This window comes from Amblyomma americanum, chromosome 5 (genome assembly GCF_052857255.1).
Source record: "Amblyomma americanum isolate KBUSLIRL-KWMA chromosome 5, ASM5285725v1, whole genome shotgun sequence".
NCBI lineage: Eukaryota > Metazoa > Arthropoda > Arachnida > Ixodida > Ixodidae > Amblyomma > Amblyomma americanum.
Window position 1 is genome coordinate 180432067 of NC_135501.1, and position 20824 is coordinate 180452890.

Genomic DNA, 20824 nt, shown 5'->3' on the forward strand with positions numbered 1-20824 from the left:
AGCGATGCGTGGGTAAAAAGATTAGGCCCTTTTCTCGCATCAGAAAGGACGTCGAAGCAGGCTTTAATATAGTGAACCGTTATGGGTCTGCTGTTTATCGCATGACGTGTTCTATTATGCCAAGAGTGATGACGTGTTGCCAGACTTCGACGTGCGGAATTAGGCCAGAGAATGCGACGCAAGCAAACCACATTTCTCTAGTCACTGACGTTCAGCCCTCATGTTAAATGCGCACTCCCTTATGTCGATCAACCTTAACGCATACCCTGCGCTTTACACTAGAAAGCTTTTTGTAACTGAACTGAACTTTATGCGCTACAAATTGCAGTACGAATAAAGATTGCTCAATCTGCAAAGCAGTGCCTGGTTGTTTGGTGAAGTAAAACATAATCTGACGCCGGAAGCTTCGTAGACTGCTTTCGAACTGTCTGTTTTCTATGAAAATTTGGATATTGCGCTTACTGCCCACCTAATCTCAGTGGCATTATCAAGTATTTTAGCCTGCAGCAAAATGTTGGACGCACTAAGGCTTCGAATCTCGAAAAGAGCCACTCTGCCTGCAACCAGCTAGGCCTGCAGAAATCAAATAAATATTGTCGCGACGGGGTTTCGAACCTGCGGCGGCCCAAACATAACAGCTTCGCTGATCACTGCACGAGAGCGCTATGTTATTGCTGCTTGTTTTTAATATGGTATTTGTCACTGAGATATGATGTTTTACATACATGAGCTCTGCACAGAAATTAAGAAAACAGTGGCAAATCAACACGTCTAAACAACCAAGCAGGAGAAAAGAGTCAATGCAGAGCACATAATTAATGCATCATAATAAGAGACAAATAAGCAACAAAGAAGTAGAAAAAAGGCCACGAAAAGCACAGCACTAAGAACGAGAGCTACTCCGGTTCGAAATCGTTCTGGTGATACAATTCTTTTTGGTGCACAAACATTCTTCTGAAATAGTGTTTTGCAGAAACAGCAGATTCGCAATGTCGCTCCATCATGCGTGTTCTCCACAGGATGTCTAATGCAATTAGAACGAACGTCTGTGGGTTCATCAACTAAAGGCCGAGCAGTTATACATAGTAGATATTGAGGTGTCAAATTAAGTCTTCTCGTTTAGCAACCGTTACATGATATCACACAAGAGTATTATATCTTTGCGATTTATGACACATTGGTTTATGACACATCAGGGAGGACGCCAAAGGTCAAAAGACACGACTTCACAGGGCGAAGGGTCCTGATGGCCATTGCAGTGCGCACTCAACGGCTCCTCGGTTTTCGAAAAGCACTTCAGGCGACAAACTTTTGTTTGCCACGATGCTAACCTCGGCCCTGTGGCTAATAAAAATTTCCATCTCCCGTACTAAATTGTTTTCTATATTGTAGAAAGAGATTTCCTACTAGAACTGGCAAGCCAGAAATCTTTACTGGCGAGCCAGCTACCTATCTTTAACAGTAAAAAATTTTGGGCTGAAATTTAGTTATTCGAATCGCTAAATAAGATTCTCTTGCTGTCTTCGCGTTCGCCATAGTCATACACAGGTATTACTGTGTTGCATAAAGCAACCTAAAAACGAAAAAGATTGTTTTGAGATATTTGTGCCATCTCTTGTTGAAAAATCAGACAGATTGTGAGAACTGAAATACTGAGAAATTGTTTTTCTATAACTGAGTAGGCAGTGCGTTACGATTTGAAGTCAGATCGCGGTGTTGAGAAGGCAGAAATTTGAAAAGAAATACCAAGCACATGAGTTTAGCAGGCTGCGCGTGGCAATACGTCATAGTTTGATTCTTTATTATTTCGCATTACTCCCGAGATGGAGTCCCCGCCATGGCCAAAATCCGTGCGTAAATAGAGTTTACCTATGACGAACTTGACGTGAGAGAGCAAGCAGCGGACTCAAGCTGGACTTGTTTGAAGAAGTAACGCGTTACTAGCAGAACAGCGGCCTATAATGGGTTTTTGCTTACCAGGCTAGGAACATCCTAGATGTTCGTCATGATAGAAAATTAATCTAAGGGTGAATTTAAGGAAAGTTCTTGTTAAGTTTAACCAAGAGGTTTAATAACAGGAAACATTCCAACACTGGTGCCACCCGTTAGCTGTCCACTATGAAGAAAGTAGTCAAAACTGACGGATTACAACTTGCGCAATGTGCTCGCTAGCCTCCAAGCAGTAAAAGGTCATGTAATAAGGCTCCAACTTCCTAAGTTCAAGGCTCAGGTCAAAAAAGGCATGGAGGATGTCCTTAGAGCTCTGGGTGTCAAGGATCTGTTCGACGACGAAAGTGCAGGCCGCCGGGGAATATTCGACAATGGCAGTCCTTCGGTCTCCGGAGTAATTCACGAAGCCATAGCTTAGGTCAATGAGAACGGTACGGTGGCATCTGCAAATTCCGCTGCATTGTTGATGCCACATTCTGTTGCTGACCAAAGCTTTGCCGTAACCTTTCTCGTAGATCATGCTTTCATGTTTCTCATCAAGAGAAACTCGGACAATTTGATTCTATTTATGGGATTGGTACGTAGTTTTTTGGCTTGACGTGCGTGGGACCCAGCAGTGGCAATTTACTGCCCACTTCACTAATCGTGTTGTATTTTTCAACACTAAGCAAAATGTTTGAGGAAAGTTCATAGGTTACCTGGGAAAACTATAATAAAGAGACGATGACCAAGCCTCCAGGATTCCTCATTATGATTTTAAAACTAACATCCTTTGAATTTTTTTTCCTTTCGCTCGCTGCTTCTAGGGTGATTGCACACGTCTGAAAATTAGTAGTCGGCGTACAGATATTTTATACTAAGCACGAAATACTTATCAATCGTAAATCGTGCAAGTGTGGAACAGAAAGCAACAAGACACTCTAAATGGTTCGCGCCAATGGGAAGATTAGGCGATTAAATGCCAAACGTAGCACCAGAAAAGTGCTTAACTCTCAAATTTTTGTACAACATATTGAGTACAACGAATCTCTGAAGAAGCATCGGGTCTAATAGCAATCTCTTTTAGTCACTTAGATTTTATATTACTTGAAATGCTTTTACTATATATTTTTTAGTTACATAGTGCCTGATCTGCCTAAAGTCTTCTCACTCGACGCTATTTATTTAAGCACGAAAGAGAGGGCGAAAAGTGCTTACACAGCTTCAAAATTCATTTTCACAGCGGTTTTTAGCTTAAGTTAAGGAAGGCGTTGACGATTTTCCTCGAATATTCCATATCTGCGGCTCGCAAGATATGAAAATAATCACGCAATTCTGTTTCCACAGCTTTGATTTCGAAGACGATAGATTTCCACCTGTCGCGGTAAGAAAACGAGAGCATTTCTTTATTATGATTATCAGCCTTACTACACTCACTGAGGGGCAAAGGCCTTTCCCATGTCTCTCCAATTAACCCTGTCCTTTGCGAGCTGCGCCCACCGTATCCCAGCATACAAGTTAATCGCATCCGCCCACCTAACTTTCTGCCGCCCCCTGCTACTCTTACTTTCTCTTGGAATCCACTCCGTTACCCTTAATGTCCAGTGGTTAACTTGCCTTCGCATTACATGCCCTGCCAAAGCCCATTTCTTCCTCTTTATTTTGACTAGGATGTCACTAACCCGCATTTGTTCCCTCACCAACTATCCGCTTCCGATATCTTCACGTTACACCTATCATTTTTCTTTCCACGGCTCACTGCGTTGTCTTTAACTTGAAATGAGCCCTTTTCGTTGGCCATTTATACGTGTGTTAGCATTTATACGTGTTTTAAACAAGTATCCTAACATATGCTAAGTGAAGGCAGCAACAATACGACCATCACCGTAATATTTTTGGATATTTGTAAAGTTAAAAGGAACCACCATGTGTGTTGTAAATGGCATGGAACCTTTATTTTAAGGCTTGTAACAATACACCCTTCTGCACTGACATAAGATGAAGTTTTCTGCCTTATTTTGATCGTCCTTTCTAGTTCCCCAAGACATGTGAAAGGTTGCCAAAAACACCATTCATAAAAGACAGCTCACTCATATTTACCTCACATATATTCCATTACGTCCCCCATCACGTCGAGCAATGCAGGGTCTCTGCGGTGTTCCCGGATGGAATTAGTAGTGGTGCTGAAAAGTCCCCAGAAAGCGTCGTCACCTTGCTCGGGACTGGTAGTGGTCAGAAAAGCGCCCGTGAAAAGCAGTCCGCGTGCCCGTGCTTTCGGCCAGACTTACAGAACCCCAGTAAAAACTGGAGGGAACACCTAATTTCCGTCCTAAGGCTATGACGCTATGTGTTAATGAGTCAGTGCCCGTATGTGTGGAATTGGTCATCCTAAACTTTGCATTCATTGGTCCCTGGTAGTCCGAACACAACTGCTTCCGCCATGGGGCAGCCGTTAAGGGAAACACCACTTACCTGCCATGCCAGGCGCTGCCACCGGTGAGGAATGTGCGACCCAGCCGAGAAATCTTTCGCGATCCATCACTGATTTAACAGCTACTTGCAGTGGAAGTCAATTTTCTCGCTATCCTGTGGGTAGACCGTGATGATGCCACAAGGTCACGTGACCTCGTAGCTTATCTACGTTGCTTCTCCGGCGGGTGGCCACCAGGGCCGCCCTGTTTTTACCTCGCAACGCCGACCAACGCCGGATTGCTATGTAACGGGGTCTTTAACGCTGACGCGTTAAAAAGCGAACTCTTCGAGCTGCAGACTCCTACGACCAGGGTTGGTTGCGTTCAAGCTGCAAAAACAGCTCGACTTGCGATGGCCGCTATATACGCACTATTTGAGGTGAAGGAGTGCTAATAATAATAATAATAATAATAATAATAATAATAATAATAATAATAATAATAATAATAATAATAATAATAATAATAATAATAATAATAATAATAATAATAATTGGTTTTGGGGGGAAAGGAAATATATCGTTGGACACCTGAACCGCGCCGTAAGGGAAGGGATAAAGGAGGGAGTGAAAGAAGAAAGGAAGGAGAGGTGCCGTAGTGGAGGGCTCCGGAATAGTTTCGACCACCTGGGGATCTTCAACGTGCACTGACATCCTTTCCACGGTAGTCTCATATTTCACTTCTTTGCACAGCTCGCGATTGGAAGTTGAGTGGTTCCGACTTTTTCATCGTTTTTTTTTTTGGTAATAGGAGGAGTAGACTACCTCCGGCTCAGGAAGTGGCTGTCCCCTACCTTAGAAGGAGTGCTGCGATTCTGAAAGAAGAAGTGAAATAAAGGATAAGTTTCAAACTTTGTCCGTAGCCGTCTCTAACTTCGAAGAGTGCAGTTTGAATGTCGTGCGGTACAAGTAAATGTGGCAGGAATACGCTGTACCACAAAAATATTTTCGGGCGCTCTTTCGCCGTCCTCTTATAGGTAGTGTCTACTTTTGAAAGACAGCTACTGAAGCCGGGGACAGTTCTCTTTATTTCATTCTCCTTCTAGACAAATAGTGCTCCCAAGCCCATATGGAGTGCGCATACTCTCACGCTTCCGAAGCGCCCTCACCAACTTCCAGCTTATTTCTTGAAGGGAAAACTAAACTCAAGCACCTATTTTCCCAGTGGAAAAAACTGCAAATAGCACAATGACTGCAACTCCAAAATACAGCATTCAGCTAATGCAACAAAAAACAGCTTGTCTATAATTTCATTCTTCACATTAAAAAAGCCCATAGTCAATGAAACCAATGAAATGATAAGGGAGCCTTATATTTTCTTTATTTCTGATTTTGATCAATAATAATTGTTCATGCAACCATTTCATGAGTGGAAGAGAACTGACGGGAAACTAGAAGAAATGCAACATAAACACCCCCGAAAGTGAAACACTGGACGACCATAGCCATAGCTCAGTAGATAAGCACATTCCGTGACATACGGAGGCCGTGGGTTCGTATCCCACTGGCGACATGTTGCTGTTTTTTCTACTTTATTTTTATGATCACTCTAAAAATGATTGTAGTACCAATTTTCCATTGATGAGCATCAAAAATTTAAAAAGATAACACATTGCACTTTGCTTTATTTTGTTTCGTTCAATTTCGACTTTCTTAATACGTTTGCCATAACAAGCATTTAATTTTTATTCCTTTTTGTGCCCATTCTACTCTTCAACGAGCCTTCTATCTTATTATGATCCAAAAAAATTCGCAACTCAAAATATGTCAAATTATTCCTCACAGCGCAGTTGAAGCGTCCATTCAGAGGTTGATCACAGCATGCAGCCCTCTAATAGCTCAGGAATCGCACCCCGGCTACTGCACAATAAACAAGTTCTTCTTGGGCATTAGAACCACTAGCCTTCGTATGCTGGTTAAAAATGAAAATTGGTTTTGGGGGGAAGAAAATGGCGCAGTATCTGTCTCACAAATCGATGGACACCTGAACCGCGCTGTAAGGGCAGGGATAAAAGAGGGACTGAGAGAAGAAAGGAAGAAAATGGTGGCGCATTGCAGGGCTCCATAATATTTTCGGCCACCTGGGGATCTTTAACGTGCGCTGACATCGCACAGCACACGCCCGTGTTCCGCTGTTCTACCATTTCTACGATGAGCCGACCACTGCTATTGGGATTCACCCAGAATCAGCGCAGAAATTTTGGAGCAGATTCATTTTGCTATTATTCGCATGCAGTCAGTTTTGTTTAGCCGCATCAGGCCCGTCTGTGTGAAGTTCGCCCACTCTTTCGTTTTTCACAGCGCGCCTATTCAGGATGAAACTTTGCTTAGAGTCTGATTGTGCAGCAGCACTCCAGATGTGTGAGCGTCCGAGGCCCATTATAGCGTAGCGCACACAAGTACATTGTAGTATAATAGAACAAATATAATACAACACTCACGCCGCCAAAGAGCGCTTGCGAGCCATTCCTGCTTCGTGGAAGACAACTCACCCCCGCCCGTTCGACGCATGACACTCGTATAGGATGTGCTGTCCTGGTAAGTGTTTCCCTTCAAGCGCTCTTACATCGCCAGGGTCAGGCACCTCCACAGAATCGGTCCGAATGAGCAGCTGAGGATTGATTTTGTAGCGAAAGCTACATAGGCCACGAACTCACAGTTTCGCGGTGCTCGCAGCGCCATCGTGGTCGAACCGTACCACGTGACCAACCACGTGACTGGTCACGTGACGAACCGCGTGACTAACCACGTGACCAGCCACGGCGCCACCTCCTCGCCATCTGGCGTGACGTCAAAGGAGAAGCCGCATGCCGCGCCGTCGGCGTGTGCAGCCGGGCTAACCAAGGCTACCAAGCTAACCAAGGCTAACCAAGCTATACCTCAGCTTTCGCTACGTTTATCCTCTCATAGCCGAGCTAAGCCACTTTTTTTTTTTGGGGGGGGGGGGGGGTGCAGCCAGTCGTCAGTGCCAGATTTGATAACGAAACATGACAGACCTTGTAATCTCAGATTAGTTGTCTACACAAAGAGAAAGTAGCGGCTAAAAATAGAAGGATAAAAGGAGATATCTTCTAGAAAAGGATCCTGCACCCAATGGCGGAACATGCAGAGTTAGTCGTCGCTCGAAATGATTAGGTGAGCCATTCTAAAACTGTGTATTCTTTTCCAGGTCCGGCTGAGTTATGCAAGTAGAACCCCTGTTTCTATTTTCATTGGATCTGTACGCACAATTTGCGTTACAATACCCGAACAGCAGCCACGTGTGTGCGCCGTTTAACGTCGCCGCTGTGCTTGCGATGCTTCTCGCCGGCGCCCGACGCAACACCGCCAAGGAATTATCCACCCTGCTCCACGTCTGGAGCGGGGACAGCATACGCCAACAGCTTCATGACTTCCTCAGCGGCCTCCCTGACGAGGACTCTGTTTTCCGCGTAGCCAACAGACTGTACAGCGCGAGTCACTTCGAGGTGCGAAGAGAGTACGCGGAGCTGCTGAGTAGCTACTACCAGGCTGAAATCAAATCGGTCGACTTCGAGCGCGAACACAGGGCAATCACAAGGGAAGTGAACGAGTGGGTTTCTAATATCACCGAGTCTAAAATTCGACATGTGCTGTTCCCCGGAAGCATCGACGCGTACACTACGCTGACCCTAATCAGCGTTGTCTACCTGAAGGCTCCTTGGCTCTTGCCCTTTGATGAGCGCCTGACAACGTTCGGTGACTTCTACGTGAAGCGCTACAACCGCATTGAAGTCGACATGATGCACCTGGAGAACGCTTTCAGGATAGGCCGCTCCGACGAGCTGAGATGTAGCGCCCTGGAAATGGATTACAAGGGAGGCAGATTTTCCATGGTGATTCTTCTCCCCGATGAAGTCGATGGACTGACCTCCCTGGAAGAGCAGGTAACGGCCTACACCTTGGACTCTCTTTTCAGTGGCCTCGAAATTGTGTCGGATGTGATGCTTTCGCTTCCAAAGTTCAAGGTTGATCGCAAAATATTTCTGCACCACGTCCTCAAGCGTCTTGGTCTGAATGACATCTTTGCCGAAGGCATAGCGGACTTGTCAGGCATCTTTAGGAATGGCAGTCCGGCGATTTCAATCGCTATCCATCAGGCTTTAGTCCACGTGAACGAGAATGGCACTGGCGCACCGGCTGCCGAAGGTTCAATATATAGCCCAGCCTTTCGACGTCGATCATCACCGATAAAGTTCACCGTGGATCATCCTTTCATGTTCCTCATTAAGACGAGCCTAGAGGATGTGATCTTGTTCATGGGATCGGTACGCAATCCCCAGTGAGCCTTGGTGACAGTCACAGCGAGATGACCACCCTCGACTTGAACGTTTGCATCAATGCTGGTTCCGTAGTTATTTGATCGAATGCAGGAAGTTTCTGCGATCAAGTAAAATAAAGGAACAACTGAAAGAAAACTGCGTGCGATTAGGCGTTCTCTATAAACACACACGTACCAGGGATTGCGGGACATCGACAGCTTGCGCCATCTTTCCTGCCCCGCCGCGGTGGCTCAGTGGTTAGGGCGCTCGACTACTGATCCGGAGTTCCCGGGTTCGAACCCGACCGCGGCGGCTGCGTTTTTATGGAGGAAAAACGCTAAGGCGCCCGTGTGCTGTGCGATGTCAGTGCACGTTAAAGATCCCCAGGTGGTCGAAATTATTCCGGAGCCCTCCACTACGGACCTATTTGTTCCTCTCTTCTTTCACTCCCTCCTTTATCCCTTCCCTTCTGGCGCGGTTCAGGTGTCCAACGATATATGAGACAGATACTGCGCCATTTCCTTTCCACCAAAAACCAATTATTATTCATCTTTCCTCAAGACTGAATTTCAACGGGCTGTCTTTTCTGAAATAGTCTTCGTCGAAACAGGTAATTGCCCTCGCCCAATACCAAGAAATGTTAAGAAACCATATCGAGTTCTGGTTTCAGGTGACATATTGTCAAAAACACTAGGTTCCTTTATGAGGAGTTTAGAGCAATATCACCATATTCTGTTAAGCTGTGAGGCACCCTTGAGAATTCAGGAGAGGTGATTCAGTTGAGGTGGTCTCAAAAGCCGTCTTATACAGTGTATGTAGCATCCTTAAGGTTGCTCTTCCGCGGAAATCTCTCACGATCAATCATTATCATTGATTTAACAGCCACCTGCCACGCTGGTCAGTTTGCTCAGAATCCGATGGGCAGGCGTGATGATGTCACAAGGCCAAGTGACATTGGTGGTCCACCTAGGCTGCTTCCCCGGGGTGGCCACCTGGGCCACCCTACGCCACCCTATTTTCGCTCACAACGCCGCCGGCGCCTTATTTTCTTGATAACAGAACTTTTGACGCCTTCGCGTTAAAATTCTTGTCCATAAATCCACTTGAAATTAGTCGAAAGTGCTTCTAACCCTAACATACACCAGTGCGGATTTTGGAGAAGGTGCGCTACAAGTTCCATTTTATGCGCAGTGAGGCACTACGAGAAGCATTCATGCATGAGCAGTAATATTTCGCGTTCATGTTCGACTAAAAAAAAAGCCCTTGAAACAACTTGGAGATTTGGCGGGCTACACAACCTAGCTGACCTTAAAGTATAGTAAACAGGCAAGTACGCGTGGGCTCTGGTGTTTACCACGAGACGAAAACACATTACGAAGGAACGATTAGACAAACTAGGCATGTACTCACAGCTGATTTAATTGCAAAAGAGGTCACTGTTATACATGATCGTGTGTGCGCTCGTTTAGGCCACTTGGCTGTTGAGGCACATTCAAATAAACATATCTATCTATCTATCGTAGATGTAATAGTGAGGTATACGGTACAACACGAACCAAAAACGCAAGAAAATGTGCAAGACACATCCCGAATTTATGTACTGATCCAAAATGTACCGAATAACTTCTAAGTAAATTATATATTCTATGATATTAAACGCTGCAGCGGCTCACTTCAGGGGCGTTCTTACACGCCCCTTACACGCTATTAGTTCTACCCACAGGCGAATGAGCAACAGTGACAGCAGTGTCTGTGACACGGTTTACCCAACCAAATTTATCACATATTGACATCGCTGCAAAACATTTGCTAGAAAGGTTAACCAATTTATCGGCATGAGGCGGAGAATAAATATAAAATATATGCGAAGGAGGGACACAAAGAAACAAGTACATGTGGTTTTATGAGCTAGCATTTAATTAAACTCTCAAGATATTAACTCTTCAGGTTTTAAAATAGTGGACGTTTCGTTTCCTTCCATTTAGTACTGCTAGAGCGCAAATCTTTTGCGTCGAAATTAAAAGAGAGAAAAAGAGTTATAGGTACTTATTTTCACATTTTACGAGTCTTAAGCATACGCTAACCATGGAAGGTCCTCAACGATGTCGTAAACGCAAGGCCTTCAAATGGCCATAAAGCGTGTTCAGCTATCGTGCTTTCTTCTCTAGTTAGGAAAATGGCGTCCACGAGAAAATTATGACCACACGTAAACGTGCTTTCTCCAAATGTTCCATCTCTCTATATTAAGAAATATTCGGGAATTCTGCCCGAAACAAAATATTCCCAAGCGACTATCGATGCCTATCTAGCCCTCGTGTGAACTGATTCGGATCACACAGCGAAATATTCAGAAAGAATGCGGGTTTCTGTACGGGCATAAGAAAAAACAGCATCCCACTGCAGGGTAGCCAACTGGTTTCTTCTTCCGGTTAACCTCCATGCCTTTTCTTCTTCTCTTCCTCCTTACGATTATGTGGCCTCTCTATAGATATTTCTTTTTGCCTATTCATAGTCTATAGACTGTCCGTGGACTCTATGCACAAAAGTCTCACTAAAGGTGCATAGTCTTAAGCCTCTTGATTGTCTACGGACTGCCCATCTTCTATGCATCGTTTACAGATCAGAATATGAGAATAATTTGTAAAAGGTGTTGAGACTTTATTGGCAGAAGTCTATAGACAGCCTGCAGTCTGTCTGAAGAAATTTTTGTAAGGGCAGACACTGCGAAATAAACGGTCCGGATTCGCACGCCGGTACTTTTGAACACATTTATGTTCAGAAGTCTATCCTGTCTATCTGTTGAAGTGCTCCAACGGATGCTTAGATTTCTAACTTTTTCATTATCGCTGCTCTTGGTATTTTGTAAGAAGGCAAATGCTCAGCGTTTGGTTCAGAGTGTCAAAGAACCGCAATGAATACCTAATTACAGGCGGATGAAAAGATTATAACACAAGCGCAACAAATGGCAAGAAGTTTTCATAGAAAATACACCACATTAAAAAAAAACATATTGTAGCACTGTTGAAAGAAAACTGGGAGCATTTCCTAACCTTGTAGCGTTCGCACTTCGTCGCTATCATTTTATTTTCTCTTTATCACGTTTACTCCGAACCGTTCCGAAGCACTGCATCCAAGGGAGGAGGAATGCATCAGTAGTCGTAAGGTGGATTGTAACTGCTGCTGCAGGCTTCGATGCCTCTTATACCTTAAGCACTGTTACGTACCGATGTCATGAATCAGACCAAGTTGTCTTCGCTTTTTCTAATGAGAAACACCATCGAACAATCTCCTACAAAGTCGATAGCGTTATCGTCCGGAGGAGCAAACGCTCCAAGGATTACCGAAGCAGCAGCGGCTTCCGTGCCAATGTATTCAACTCCTGCCTCGTGCATAATGTTTAAGACCGCCGGGCCGTCGTTCTCGAACATTGCTGACAGGTCTACACTGACCTGGTTTAAGAGGTCGTTGACTCCCAGAGACCTCAAGACATTCTTCATCCTAGTCTTGCACTGAACCGTGAGCTTTGGGAAACAAAGCTCCACTTGAGGGCCCATTTAGATGCTCTGAAAGAAAAAGCAGTGATCGTATTCTGTCAGTCGCTCTGTCAGCGAGGTCAGTTCATCAACTTCATTTGCAAGAATGGTAGTAACCATAAGGTAATCGCCTCCATTGTATATCATCTCCACGGTCCAGAGCCCTTGCACTCCACTGAATGGCCTGCATTTAATTCCTCCATCTGGTGCATCACATTAGCGTTCATGGTATTTTCAGAGTAGAGATAGAAATCACCAGCTGGACTTTCCCAGGACTTCAATGACTCTGTGTAGTGGGTTTCGGTCGGTTTCGAGCCAACGATCTTCCACAGCTCAGGCGGACCCATAAAGCCACTAGGCCACCGGTTGCTTTTCATCCTCTTCCCTCTCGCTCTTTCCCTGGTGTGAAGAGGGGATTTTCCTCTTACCACTTTGCCACCCGTAGACCTCAAACCTATATTTAAAAACACAGTTTTGCTTCTCAGTTGTACCAGCATCACTGAAATGAAATTAGTCTAATTGTAAATTGTACAAGGTTTTCCTAAGCGACGCGTGACGACCTCATCCCTCCTTTTTTTGTCTCCCAAACCCACACCATTCCCATTCACAAGGTTCAACCCAAATTTCGTCCTCAATTCCTACGCGTCTCTACATCTACCACTTTTGCCTCGATCCTTCTTGCCCTAGAGCCGCCACCCCCCCCCCCCCCCACCTTCCCTAGCCTTTATGGCAGCCTATAAGCGCCTACAGGCACTCTTTTTTCCTAAACCCCGTAGCTTTCTCCCACTTTTCCCACCACCTTCTCCCTGTCTCCTGAATTCTCGTCCAGTGGACAATCAGCTAGCCTGGTCCATCAAGCCGCTGACCTGCTGGGTGCTTTATTTGATGCCTAAATAAACTATATTACTATATTACTATATATTACTCTATTACTATATTATTATTATTATTATTATTATTATTATTATTAGTAGTATTATTAATATTATTATTATTATTATTATTGTTATTATTATTGTTATTATTATTGTTATTATTATTATTATTATTATTATTATTATTATTATTATTATTATTATTATTATTATTATTATTATTAATATTAATATTATTATTATTATTATTATTATTATTATTATTATTATATTACTCTATATTACTCTCAAAAACGCTTCAAGCCTTGTTCTACGCTCAAGGAAGACGAGGAATGAGCCAACTCGTGGAGCATGAGCACGAGCAAGAGACGAAGAAGAATCGACCGATTGGCAGCTTGCTAAGGGCTTCGCCGCACCCCGAACATCGCCTCAGGTGTTCACACGTCTTCGTTGAAGCCCTCAACTGTGTGGAGGTACGTACTTCTCTTAAGCGGCGTAGTCTTTAGTTCCTGCAGTCGTATTCTTCGCCAATAGCTGCTCGACGCAGAGCGAATGCGGTTGGCGTGCTAAGCCTGTTACTATGTCGGAGTCGTTCTCAATCCAGCCTGCGAGACTGTTTCCATTACGCGTTCCTTTAATCTCGGATCCCCAATATCGCATTGGTCACACGGTAGTTAAGCGACCACCAAGGAGGCGCGAAGCCCGAAATCTCAACCATTTTATTTCGGCGTCACTGCCTGCGTCATTTGCCGTTTGTTCGAGTGTTTCGTCGACAAATTAGAATAGCAGTGTTTAGTTATATTTTACAGCCCGGAGTTAGTGTAGCCGCAGTAGTTATAAGCGTCGTTTAGCTAGTAATGCTTGAATGGAATAAAATGGGCATCCCACTTCAAAGCTTGTCTTTTGAAATACCTTGTTCAGCGAGGGAAACACTTTAAGTGTCAAAAGGTTGACGAGTCGCTTGTGTACCGGATTAGAAATAACTATTCATTTCAAGTTGATATTTTTTCGTTATACTCAGCTTTTAGGCAACGGTTAGGGTCTCTCTCGCTTCTCTTGAGGCTTTGCATAGAAGTACGTCGGACGTCGTACAGATTTCAGCAGACAGATTTAATGGGTGCGAAAAGAAGGCACGGACGGAATACATACCTCTCCTGGAACACATTGCGTAACAGCGGTGCTCGCCGCACACAACCTAGCTTTAAGACGCCGGTCTGAGCCATTTGGGGGAGTGCGAATATGAAAGAATAGGAGAATTTTTTTTGCCACTCATCCAAGCGTGTAACTTGCAGCCGCTTTTAGGGAACAGGGGAGAGCACATTACGGGAAGTAACATTACGGGAACGCGTTGAACGTGACTTTAGCCATGGGGCCTATGCCGTCGTGAAAACTAAACGGCGACGTGAAAAGCAAACGCAGACACAAAGCAAAGACGACAAAGGACACCATGGACAAGCGCTCTCTAGTCTCCTTTGACTTCTCCCTTGTAGGTTTGTTATGGGCCAGTAGACTAATCAGCCTAACACAAACAACTGAATTAGCTGGCACTGCTTCTCGGTAAAAAATAGCGAACATAGGCGAAGCACGATGAAATAACAAACACTACAAACGCTTTTGGTGTTGGGTTCGTTCTTCATACTTCTCTTTGCGTTGTTTTTTCTAAAGGACTAATTAACGCTTGGCCCTGGTCTCCACGCTACGTGAGTGGCTGTACCTTTGCGCTTTTACTTTCTAGCAGTTTTGCTCGCATTAGGTCCACAAAAAGCTTCCCCGTGCGGGATCAGGTGTTATGTAGTTGTTGGAGCGGCATATGGGGTGATGCCCCTACCGCCCTGTGCTTTATCGAAAACATAATAGAATCTTTTTTTTTTGCTGTCACAACACATTTTCCATTGGTATTTTGGGTCCTGGAGACAAAAAATTCTCTTCGCGACAAGATTTTCTCTGGAATTTTGCACTATCCTGTCATAACAACAGAGCTATTTCTGTCGCGACAGCAGACAACTTCTTAATGCTGCAGAAAAATTCTATCGTAACGACAGGACGGCAAAAAAGTCGTATTTTCGGACCACTGCTGTCGTATTTTCGGACTAGGTGAGGACTGTCGGTAAGCCTTGCTGTAAATGTTGTCGCGCTCGTGTCGAGTGCTAGCTCCATACTTCAGTGCGCAGATGCCGACCCCGGCCTCCGTGCCTCTCGCCAAGAAGAAGGCGGCCGTCAAGAAGGGCTGGCGCCACTGGTGTCGCAAGAGGTTCAGCATGCGCCTGCTGCTGGGCTTCGCGGCACCGCCCCTGCTCCTCACGCCGGCTATCGTCGCCAACAACGACGTGAGTGATGAACTCTTGACTCATTATGAACCACGGCGCATGAGCCAACAAAACGACACTCCTCCCTCAACCCCCGGCATGGAACATGGCGATGATTCGCGACAACCTCAATAGCGGTCCATGTGACGACGCTATTGACGACCTGTGTTTTTTAGGGCTTCAATTTGGTCGCAAATAAGTTGACTAGCTTTGCTCAGTTCAGTACGTTCGCTTTAACACGTCTTACGCGGAAAACGTGGAAATGGAAGTGCTGGTGATGTTACGAAATTATAGCGACTAATTTGTGGCTGCAGCGAGATAGGTGATTACATAGATATAGATATTGATCACGTGACTCTAGGACCTTAAGGCACAAATGCACAGAAAAATCAAGATAGAAAAGCAGGAGGTACACGTCAACCAACAGAAAATAAAACCGCAAACCGGCAACGCACACATAAGCATTGTCGCTCCAAAGGAACACAGTGATGAACAACAAATCGTACACTGCGGGCAGAGAACAGGACATACTACTTCGCGCAGTCATATCGTAACGGCGTGCCATAAATTCAATGTTTCAAGAGTTGAGTTTGCCTTTCGGTGTTTCACGTTTCCCTGATGTGTTCTACAGTGAGAAAACTACGTTTCCTGATGTCTATAAAAACACCATTTCAAGAAAATCCGCTTCTTGTTAAGCGATCTTCTTTGTGAAATTTTAATAGCCTTTTATCGCTACCTGAGCTTAAGTTGTATGTTTGATCACCGGGAGACATTTATACTGGCAAGAGACATTCCATTACTTATATCAGTCGGCCCTCAAAACAGGAAGCATGACTGAGCCCCGATATGTGCCCTGAGCGTTAGTCTTCTTGTAGGGGTCAGGGGCGTGCAAAAAGGCCTCTGCACAAATCATTTCATGCACGTTAGCTATCGCCGATTCCCTGCTTTCATTCCCCTTTGAGCAGCATCCAAATGCCATCCAAATAATGCACAGCTGCTTCCGGACTGCCCCCCTAGCCGCCTTATCCGGAGGCTAATCACAAGTACAGCCTTTGTCAAAAGTTTAGAGCCCAGGGGATTCGCTTCCGAGCCACACCGTGTGGGTCGGGAAGCATCCCAATCGCCTGAAGGTAAGATTTCTGGTGATTACACGTGCAATAGGTAGGAATTCCACGAATGATACATCAACCCCACGGATTAGAAGGGTACTGCCTGGGATCTAAACTTCTGACAAAGGCTGTACCTCTGAAATCTCTCCCAGCACCACGATCTGCCAGTTAAAACTGGTGCATTGAATTGTTCTGGTCAGCGCAAGGCTTCTCTTGAAGTCAACGGCGGCCAAAACTGCTTAGCAATGTGAACCTCTTTCGGGCATTGTAGCCAGACTTTTGCCTCAGAAACACCGCTTTACGCCATATTCAAATATGTGCCTTCTAACCCGCAGGACACGTGGTGCATGTGCGTGGGCCTGCTGATAGTCGCATGGACCCTGCTGGGCACCGTGCCCGTGCCGATCACCTGGCTGCTGCCCTTCCTGGTCTTTCCCCTGGTGGGCTTCACCTCCGTCTCGGACCTCGCCGACAGGTTCATGGAGGCGAGTGTTAACGCTCCTGCCACTGCTTCCAAACCCTACTGCGGCGCTGTGTTTTTCATACCTTCATTCTACACACCAAGAGGCTAACTGACGGACTACGAGAAACTGCTTCACCTGTCTCGTTTACCTACCATAAAACATGGACACCATGGTCTACTGAAGGGCAGACAAAACGCTGTAGTGCCTGACGCACTAGTCTGCGCTGGCTATGTACGTCAAAGCACCATTCTGCGGTTTACTTGATGAACGCAATTGGTTCCCCTTTTGACAGAAGTACGACAGAAACCCCCCAGTGCGAATTTACGCGTAATTTTGCAAAAGTCTTCAAGCAGAGAGAGATATACAGTCGTAAATAAGCTCCTCGTTAATATGGAGCACTCGAATTACGGACATAGACTTTTTGAATGTATTCACGCCTCGCAAATATGGAAACTTGCTCTCCGGACAGAGGAATATAGGGCGAAAATGTACGAAGCCCATTGAGTCCCATGTATTTTTGTCGCGTTAATATGGACAGGGGTGAAAACTGACCATCACCTATCTCAACCAGAAGTTTCGTTTCGTGCCTCCTAAGACCGATACAAAGGGGAGGGCGAAAGAGCTCATTTCTACTTGCTCCACTGGTGTGTCGCGTGTTCAAGCCAAAGACACGTTACAGCGGACTCCCAAAAAGAACTAACAATAAGCGTCCGCCTGGCACTGTAGTGTGAAAGTGCAACTGTCGCCTTAAGGGGAGATGCTACTCGAAGACACTTTTTTTTAATTAGTGTTATAGAGCAATGAAATTTTGTGTGCTTATAGAGTTTTTTCTGCCCTTTCCAAAACACTAATTAGTTTTTCTGCAGCTTCACTAGAGTTTGTTCAGTGTTCACTTGAAGTGGAAAACAAAGGGACTTTTGTGCACACTTTATTACATATTAATTTTTCACAAGGAACATAGAAAAACAGCTTATTCTACTCCATAATAACTATAGAACACCGAAAACTAGCCACAGTTTTCTTGTGGGAGCAGCAAGTATTAAAAACAAATTTGCCAATTTCCAATGTTTCTACTCTCTATGCTTCTAATCAGTTAGATCCAATTAGCAAAAGGATATCGTAAGTATATTGTTATTTTAAGTAGATACCGGTGTGCTGTACATATTAAAGAACAAGTGTGCCAAGTTTCGTTAAAATAAGTGCGATAAAAGTATGAAAAAATGTGTGCACAAACTTTGAAAATTGTCAAAAAATGCGAAAGGAGAAAACAGCAACTGAAAGTTTGAAAGATGTGTATTTACACAAAATCAATTGGCTGTGCATGAAACTTTCCCAAGATGAGAAATGGGTTCTCCTGCCAGTGTCCACCATCCCTGGAATTGGCCAGCACTGTATGTGACACCCTCCCGGTCCTTGCGACTCGAGTCTTCAACACGAGCCCTTTTTGCCATACTGCGACGGTGGGCTCGTGCCTCAGCCGTTTGGCAGGCAGACATCCTTTTGATGCGCCTCTCATTTTGAGAGTCAGTAAGCATAAGCAGCTGGTGACTAGGGAGCACACCAAGCTCCTCTAACACCCGTTCAAAGCTTGCATGCCCCTCATTGAACCACAGGACTGCAAGTGCTGTGGCCATCTCGACAACTGTCCGTGATGCAAACTTAGTCTTTGGACAAAGCAGCCAGATTCTGCTGTTGAGAGACTCAGCTGCATTCTGCGTCTTGCCTTGGATGCAGCGGGCCAAGAGCTTCTCATCCGTCAGCCGCTTATATATAGGAAGGACTGCCTTTCCTTGGGCTTTAGTGAGGAGGGGCGTGTGGTTGGGTGCAGGCTGGCAGAGGGCTTCAGCTCGCCTGTGTTTGCACCACGACTCTGGTCCCTCGGGGCAAAACTTGTGGCTGCTAGCCCCATCACTGGAGCAAGAGTGGAAATAACTTGCCCATATTGCAGAATACATCTTCTGAATGCTGCCTCGATTGCTAGTCACAGCTATCTGGTAATAGGTCTGTAACTTTGCACAGCTGATTCTTTCAGCTTTTGTCCACGTGGTAGCGGTGTTTTGAGCTGGCGGAGGGCACTTCCCAAACGTTTTGCAACATGGTAAGTGCAGTCCTCCTTTTCAATGTTCAAAGGACCATACACCTGTGCATCGCAAACGGCAACGTATGCTTTGCTGTCTCCATCGCTGAGGAATTTCGTGAAGCGGAGGGGCGTCTCATAGGAGAGAGTTCGTTGCCATATCCTACGTGCCGCTTCTGCTTCCATGGCATGTGAGGAACAGTCAACATTCTTTTCACACACAGGGCAATGGAAAGCCTGCCAGATTTCTTCCTCGCCGGGCAGCTCCTTGTGTCGGCTACCTCCATGACAATAATTTGACAATACCTCAAAATCAAGGCAGAGTCCTGTCTCTAGAGAAACTACGGTGCCCACTCCATTGTGGCTTTTATGGCCTCTTTTTTGCCATGTACCGTCAAACATGACTGCTGCATCCAAGCCACCAACTTCGTTTTTCGTTGCTTCTCGGGCCTTCTGCAGATTTTTTACAACAGCACTCACGGCAGCTGCATGGACCTTCTTTGTTATCGCATCAAATGTCTTATGGTGCATCGGTTTCGGGAGGCCCATGATCACGCAAAAACGTACGAGTTGCTGATACCCAACTCCTATTGCGCGAGCAGCTACCACTGCCTTCACATTTGAGGCAAAACCGTCACGCGAGCTCCCGCCGTCAAAGCCTTGCTTCACACTCGCGTCGCCGCTTCTTGTTACTCGCCTCGACGTATACGTTGACGAGAGAACAGTCACAGGGCATGCGACGTTCTCGCAGTGTAGTTCAAGGAATGAGTCCAGTCCTTTGCGTTTGTTTACCGGTTCCCGTACAGCGAGTTGGTACTCTCCACATGTTGGGCACGGTGCACCGTTCACTAGTGCTGTCAACGCACCAATGTCGCACATCACAACGTTTGCAGAGCCGTGGTCACTTGTCCTTTTATCTTTTTCGAAGAACGCGATCTTCTTTTCCGAAGCGCTGACAAAGCTGAACGCTGCGTCGATCTCGTCAGAGGGGCTGTCGTCGATAGGCCTAGCGGGTCGTGGGTCGGGGACGCTTCCCGCAGAAGTCGTTCTCCGCTTCGCCTTGCGCCTACCTCTGAACTTGCGCTTCGTGCTGTACTTCCGATCGCGGAAATCGCGCTTCTTCGGACTAGTCATCTTGAACGAAAACTAGAGCGGCACAGATGCAACGGCGAGTGACGGGTTTGCGGTCTGCGAGATGCTGACCTGTCGGCAGGCTTCACCACAAGTCCCGCGCCGCGGCGACCAATGGCGGCCTCGCGATTGTACCACGTGACAGTGCAGACGCTTGGAAGGGGTCGAAAAACGCACGTTTTTTTTTTATTTCTCTCCTAGATACGAAACTGACGGCTGCCGTAGAAGCGAGCTTGGGGCTAGGCTTACCTCCACAAGCGATTGCAATGGCGTGCAGTGAAGCATCCCCGAGATTTCGAGGCTCAAAGATGGGCAACTTTCGCGCATTTCTGCGGACTTTCGAGCTACCGCGACTCATTTGGAAGCATTTTTTAATAACTTCTCGCTCAGATTTCACTTTAATTTTTCTAGACAAGGAAGTAGAATGTTCAAAGATTTCAAAACAATCGAAATCAAAAAATCGAAAATTTTGGAACCAGAAGTTTCGTTTCGTGCCTCCTAAGACCGATACAAAGGGGAGGACGAAAGAGCTCATTTCTACTTGCTCCACTGGTGTGTCGCGTGTTCAAGCCAAAGACACGTTACAGCGGACTCCCAAAAAGAACTAAAAATAAGCGTCCGCCTGGCACTGTAGTGTGAAAGTGCAACTG

At 45.6% G+C, this 20824-nt stretch overlaps 2 pseudogenes across 1 annotated transcript; one reads left to right on the forward strand and one right to left on the reverse strand.

The window, feature by feature from the left end:
• Nucleotides 1-6864: 6864 nt before the first annotated feature.
• LOC144135365 (ipis-1 pseudogene) lies at nt 6865-8731 on the forward strand (annotated as a pseudogene). The gene is made up of 2 exons (XR_013315479.1): nt 6865-6937; nt 7569-8731. The product of XR_013315479.1 is annotated as an ipis-1 pseudogene (transcript).
• Nucleotides 8732-18273: 9542 nt separating this feature from the next.
• Nucleotides 18274-20643, reverse strand: LOC144134421 (uncharacterized; annotated as a pseudogene).
• Nucleotides 20644-20824: the final 181 nt, after the last annotated feature.